At 40.6% G+C, this 7324-nt stretch overlaps 1 long non-coding RNA gene across 1 annotated transcript; it reads right to left on the bottom strand.

Annotated features, from left to right (window-relative positions):
• On the bottom strand, nucleotides 1-4702 carry LOC120052265. Its single transcript, XR_005477361.1, has 3 exons — nucleotides 4598-4702; nucleotides 1475-1648; nucleotides 1-168 (listed from the first exon to the last, which is right to left on the bottom strand). It is a non-coding gene; the product is annotated as an uncharacterized LOC120052265 (long non-coding RNA).
• Nucleotides 4703-7324: the final 2622 nt, after the last annotated feature.

The following is a 7324-nucleotide window of genomic DNA, read 5'->3' as shown; positions in this document are numbered from 1 at the left end:
TTCATCAGTTTATATGTGGGATCCACCAGAGCAGCTGAAAGCAGTCCTCCTGCAGAGTCTCCTGGGTGATTGTAGCTCAGGTCCAGCTCTTTCAGGTGGGAGGGGTTTGACCTCAGAGCTGAAGACAGAGCAGCACAGCCCTCCTCTGTGACCAGACAGCCAGACAGCCTACAGAGAGACACAACAGCTGTCTAGGTTGGTGTACTGGTGTCAATCATCTTGTAGGACACCAATCCATTTGTCCATGACACAAACATTGTGATGAAACATTCGATTTTCACAGTATTTGTTTTACTAAGCTCAGTACCGACCTGACTGAAACAGCTGTACTTACCCCAGTGTGTGTAGTTTACAGTCGGGATCCTCCAGTCCAGCACACAGCAGTGTAACTCAGCTCAGTACCGACCTGACTGAAACAGCTGTACTTACCCCAGTGTGTGTAGTTTACAGTCTGGATCCTCCAGTCCAGCAGACAGCAGTGTAACTCAGCTCAGTACTGACCTGACTGAAACAGCTGTACTTACCCCAGTGTGTGTAGTTTACAGTCTGGATCCTCCAGTCCAGCAGACAGCAGTGTAACTCAGCTCAGTACCGACCTGACTGAAACAGCTGTACTTACCCCAGTGTGTGTAGTTTACAGTCTGGATCCTTCAGTCCAGCAGACAGCAATGTAACTCAGCTCAGTACCGATCTGACTGAAATAGCTGTACTTACCCCAGTGTGTGTAGTTTACAGTCTGGATCCTCCAGTCCAGCAGACAGCAGTGTAACTCAGCTCAGTACTGACATGACTGAAACAGCTGTTCTTACCCCAATGTGTGTAGTTTACAGTCTGGATCCTCCAGTCCAGCAGACAGCAGTGTAACTCAGCTCAGTACCGACCTGACTGAAACAGCTGTACTTACCCCAGTGTGTGTAGTTTACAGTCTGGATCCTCCAGTCCAGCAGACAGCAGTGTAACTCAGCTCAGTACTGACCTGACTGAAACAGGTGTACTTACCCCAGTGTGTGTAGTTTACAGTCTGGATCCTCCAGTCCAGCAGACAGCAGTGTAACTCAGCTCAGTACCGACCTGACTGAAACAGCTGTACTTACCCCAGTGTGTGTAGTTTACAGTCTGGATCCTTCAGTCCAGCAGACAGCAATGTAACTCAGCTCAGTACCGATCTGACTGAAATAGCTGTACTTACCCCAGTGTGTGTAGTTTACAGTCTGGATCCTCCAGTCCAGCAGACAGCAGTGTAACTCAGCTCAGTACTGACATGACTGAAACAGCTGTGCTTACCCCAATGTGTGTAGTTTACAGTCTGGATCCTCCAGTCCAGCAGACAGCAGTATAACTCAGCTCAGTACCGACCTGACTGAAACAGCTGTACTTACCCCAGTGTGTGTAGTTTACAGTCTGGATCCTCCAGTCCAGCAGACAGCAGTGTAACTCAGCTCAGTACTGACCTGACTGAAACAGGTGTACTTACCCCAGTGTGTGTAGTTTACAGTCTGGATCCTCCAGTCCAGCAGACAGCAGTGTAACTCCTGAGTCCTGCAGGTCATTGTCTCTCAGCTCCAGGTGTTTCAGTTCTGAGTTGGGTGAACTCAGGACAGAGGCCAGATGTGAACAGCAACCCTCTGTCAGACCACACTGACCTAGACTAGAGGGCAGAAGAACACATGATTAACTTCTTATGGCTGCAAGGCAAAGTGTTGAGTAGCCAGTGAAATCGTGCCCATTTCAAACGGCCTCCTACTCAAATCTTGCTCGTACAATATGAATATTATTATTCTTTTTGGATAGAAAACACTTTCTAGTTTCTAAAACAGTTGGAATTATTTCTCTGAGTGAAACACAAGTCCTTCTGCAGCACTTTTCCTGACCAGGAAGTGAAATGTCAGAAATCTATGCTCTTTTCAATCTGATGCCTATACATGGTCTTAACACCTACGAGTCTGCTGACAGTCTATACGCCTTCCTATTGGTGTAAAGAGGATGTCAGAGAAGAAATTTTTTTGCTCCTCTTGGTCTGTGGTGGAAAAAAACCTATTTCTTTGACCTGAGTGCCAACTTCCGGTATTCTGAAGGAAGTGGGATGGACTTCTGTTTTGCCTTCCTAACGAACGGCTAACGTCTCCGGCTCGAATTTTTTGGGATATATGTGACCATATCATCGTAAAGTATGTTTTTTCAATATAGTTTAACCTCTAACGAGCCTCAACCCCGGATCCGGGATCACCCCCCACCCCCCCCACACTGATTAGCATCGCTAGCATAGCGTCACAATTAAATAGTAGCATCTAAATATCATTAAATCACAAGTCCAAGCCACCTAATGAAAGATACAGATCTTGTGAATAAAGCCACCATTTCAGATTTTTAAAATGTTTTACAGGGAAGACACAATATGTAAATCTATTAGCTAACCACGTTAGCAAAGGACACGATTTTTTTACTCCCAACAGCTTTTTCCTGCGTCAGTAGCTATCACTAATTCGACTAAATAAAAATATATATAGCCACTAACCAAGAAACAACTTCATAATATGACAGTCTGATAACATATTTATGGTATAGCATAGTTTTTTGGGGGAAAAATGTGCATTTTTCAGGTATAAATCACAGTTCTACATTGCAGCTGCAATCTGAAATAGTGCTGACCCAGCCAGAACAATTACAGAGACCAACGTCATATAACGAATTACTCATCTTAAAACATTTCAGAAAAATACACAGCGTACAGATATTGAAAGCCCAACATCTGGTGAATCCAAACAATATTTCAGATTTATTAAATGTTTTATAACGAAAACAAAATGTAGCGCTAAATTAGCATAGCTATACCAGGCAGATTCGGCTAGGCGCCCACGGCCAGTTCACATGCACAACAGATATGATATAACATCGTAAATTGGGTCTTACTATGGCTGATCTTTCATCAGAATGTTGATCAAAGTGTCCTTTGTCAAGATGAGTCGTTGGTTCCGTTCAGAAATCTTCCTTTCCCACTCCATTTAGCACAGGTACCGGTCGAGTGGCACAGATCTCTCAAATGTAAATAAATTGTGACAACGGAACACCGCAAAACTCCCAAAAAAATTCAAATAATCTGATTAAACTATATTGAAAAAACATACATTACGTTGATATGGTCACATGTATCAAACAAAATTCGACACGGAGATAGTTTTCATCCATAACGCCAGCAAAACAGTACACAATCGCAGCTCCAACTCGTGCGAATCAGCAAACCGGAAGTTGTCGGTCACGCCAAAGAAATAGGTCTTATTTCACGTCAGTACCAGATAAACAAAGAATTTCTCCTCTGACGTCCTCTTGACACCCAGAGGAAGGCGAATGAGGTGTGTTTCGGGTCATAGGGGGCACGACCATATATAGGCAGAGCTTTGAAGCCAGCATAACACATCTTGATTTTATGTTCTTGGTCATGGAAAGTGCTGTGAAATGACTTCTGTATCACTCAGAGACAAAATTGAAACGGTTTTAGAAACTAGAGATTGTTTTCTTTCCAATGGTATTATTTATATGCATGTAGTAAGAGCAATAATTGAATAAGAGGCAGTTTAATCTGTAGAGCAAATTATGCTAATGGGAAAATAGCACCCCCTGTATTCTCAAGAAGTTAATCAGATTATTGAAATTTTTTCGGGAGTTTTGCCGTGTTCCGTCGTATGACTGTGTTTACGTTGGGCCACGGCTACTGGAAATGCTAAATGAACAGGGATATTTCTCATTCTGAAACGAAACAACGACTCATCTGGACAGAGGACGCCTGTTTCAACATTCTGATGAAAGATCAGCCAAAGTAAGAGTCATTTTATGATGTTATTTCATATATCTGTCGTGCATGTGAACGGGTCGTGGGCGCCCAAATGTGTCTCTCTATTGTGGCTACGCTAATATAGCGATACATTTTGTTTTCGCTGTAAAACATTTAATAAATCGGAAATATTGTTTGGAATCACAAGTTGCCTATCTTTCAATTGCTGCAAACTATATATTTTTCGGAAATGTTTTATGATGAGTAATAAGCTATTTGACGTTGGTGTCTGTTGGTGTCTGTAAATATTATGGCTGCTTTCGGTGCACTTTCTGATTTGTAGCTGAAATGTAAAATATGATTTATACCTGAAATATGCACATTTTTCGAAAAAAAATATGCTATACAATAAATATGTTATCAGACTGTCATCTGATGAATTTGTTTCTTGGTTAGTGGCTATTTATATCTTTATTTGGTCGAATTTGTGATAGCACCTGATGGAGTAAGAAACTGATGCAGTTAGAAAAGTGGTGTCATTTGCTAACGTGGTTAGCTAATAGATTTACATATTTTGTCTTCCCTGTAAAACATTTTAAAAATCGGACATGTTGGTTTGATTCACAAGAAGTTTATCTTTCATCTGGTGTCTTGGACTTGTTAATGTGTGAAAGTTAAATATTTTTAAAAAATAGATTTTGAATTTCGCGCCCTGCACTTGAAGTGGCTGTTGTCATATTGATCCCGACTGGGGGCTTGCAGCCCAAACAGGTTAACACATGTTTAAAACATCCACATAATAACTCATACTGAAGATATTTAACTTACACTAGTGTCTGTATGTTGCAGAGTGGACTGGTTAGTCCAACACAGAGCAGCTCCACTCCTCTGTCTTCCAGGTCATTGTAGCTGAGGTCCAGTTCTCTCAGGGGGGAGTTTGGTGTCTGCAGAGCTGAGGCCAGAATCTCACAGGATTCATATGTGAGTTTACAGCCATCCAGTCTGGAGAGAGGAGATATGTTGTGTCATGATGTTGCCTGCTTGGGTATTGCAAACCCCATCCCCCTCTCCCTGCCTCTCCCTTTCCTCCTTCAACCCATGCTGTGATCACAGAGAGACGTCGTAAATTCCTGAGAATCTCCTCATGGCCAAACAGTATTAAGAGAGAGGGTAAACTTTCAGGACAAAGGAATTCTCTTCCACCTCACAGAACTTGAGGTACGAACATATTTCATATTCCTGCAAAAGTTTTAAAGATCGGTGGAGAGTCCAGCTATTAACATGCCCGTTTGTCCCCATGTGGGAAACTCATGAGAGACTGTGGGACTATATTACCATACCGCTGTTTATATAATAACCTTAGATATGAGGTTTACATCTGTTTGTTGTATAAAATGAATGAGTGAGTATGATACTGTTTGTATAATTGTGTAATATGATTTTGGACTGTTTAATGAAGAAAAATACAAATCCCTTTTTGATTTGAACTAAACCCGAGGACCCGCCCCTGAGCCAGTTGGGTCAGACATCCAAGGACAGCCCCTTCCTACTATCTGAATAAAAGCCAACTCTGAGAAATTACCATTAGACCATGTTTCTCTCCATGGGGAGAACAAAGGTTAAGTACTTTTGCTGAATCTTTAACCATACCACGTGGTTAAACTCTTAGACGAATAAGAACAAGTCGTTGATATTGACTACTAGTCTGCAGCTAGGAATTCGGTATCATTGAACGCGAAGAAAGACAACCGCCGAAACAATCATTCTATAACGAATGTCACTCTGAACTATCCACAATAGCCAAGACAGAGACCGACGAATCTCCAACAGAAACTAACTTCACTCCAACAGAAACTAACTTCTCTCCAACGATCAAGACGACACACACCGAGCGTAAATATATATATATTGATTGCAATTGTTCCCGAATGAGTGAGCGTTCATGTGTAAGGATTAGCATGTCAATTGTTATAATTATGGACTCTGTAGTGAATTCTTAGTCGAACGGAATTTTCCTTTTGTCTAACAAGCCGACATGCCGGTTCAGCCCACTAGGGCATATTTCTTCCATCATTTTCATGTAACCCTTTTTAAGTTTGTTTGTTTGTTTATGCATTTCTTTGAATTAATTAGTTAGTAATAAATAAATGATTTAAGACAATTGATGTATGGATGACTCATAGTGAAGACTGGGTTCGTGCAGATAATCAACAATTTACGACGTTTGGAATGAGACTAACGTGAGGTAAAGTAAATAAATCATTAATTAGAAGACTATTGATCAGATATGAAAATATCTGAAAGGTTATATTGGGAAATTAGAACTTTGTAATCTGACTACTTTCCCTGGTCCTCCCAAATTCATAGTTAATTACTTACGTTATTACTCAGTTAATCGCGTAATCCCTAATTACAGGAATCTTTGATTAAAAACTATAAGTCTTCAATTTAATGATAGCAAAGACACGACAGTTGATACACTGTTAAAAATACAAAGCTTTAAGAATAATGAGATGCACTAAGACAATAACAGAAGGACATGAATAGACTATGATAAAAAAATACTAGCTCACTCAAGATATTAACCTTAGTTTCATATATTTATCACATCGTTTGTATGTTTCTGGATATTTACCAAGATGTTCAAATAATGTTAAAAACATAATTACTACAAATATATAAACACTATAAAGACAGTGGATACTGAAGATATTTAACTCACACTAGTGTCTGTATGTTGTAGAGTGGACTGGTTAGTCCAACACAGAGCAGCTTCACTCCTCTGTCTTCCAGGTCATTGTAGCTGAGGTCCAGTTCTCTCAGGGGGGAGTTTGGTGTCTGCAGAGCTGAGGCCAGAGTCTCACAGGATTTATATGAGAGTTGACAGCGATCCAGCCTGGAGAGAGGAGATAATCTGTTAGATATACAAATCCTTCATTATAATGATACTGTAAACATCAACTCAATAACAGAACTTACAGTGCTCTCTTGCAGGTTTTCACTACCGGCAGCAACCTCTGATAACCTTTCTCTGATGTGTTGTATGTCTTCAGGTCAAACTCCTCTAGCACCTCCTCTGACATCAGTAACAGGTAGACCAGGGCTGAACATTGGTCAGGTTTTAGTCTTGTTGCTGAAAGAGTTCCTGATCGCAGGGAGGTCTGCATGTCTTCAACTAGAGAGTTGGCACCAAGTTCATTCAGACAGTGCAACAATTTTTTTTATTTTTTTTTATTTTTATTTTTTATTTTTTATTTTTTTTTTATTCCCCGCAAACCCTACCACCGATCCCCCAATTGGAGTAAACTGATAAACATTTCTGTTTTTACCTTCAATTTATACATCTTATACACATTTTACAGACACAGTCTACTTTATAATAGTTCTCTCTTGTTTGTTCTTAGTCCTTCCTCTATTTCTGTTGTCCATCCAGTTTGATTTCCACTTGTAACTGTGCTATTTCACAATAGCTCCGCACCTATACACATTTCACAGTTCCCGTATGCCCTACATTGTTTATCTTGTTATTAGTCCCACCCTTCAGCTCCACTCAAC

Source organism: Salvelinus namaycush, chromosome 8, assembly GCF_016432855.1.
Source record: "Salvelinus namaycush isolate Seneca chromosome 8, SaNama_1.0, whole genome shotgun sequence".
Classification (NCBI taxonomy): domain Eukaryota; kingdom Metazoa; phylum Chordata; class Actinopteri; order Salmoniformes; family Salmonidae; genus Salvelinus; species Salvelinus namaycush.
The sequence above is the reverse complement of the archived record's forward strand: the minus strand, read 5'-3'. Positions and strand labels throughout refer to the sequence as shown.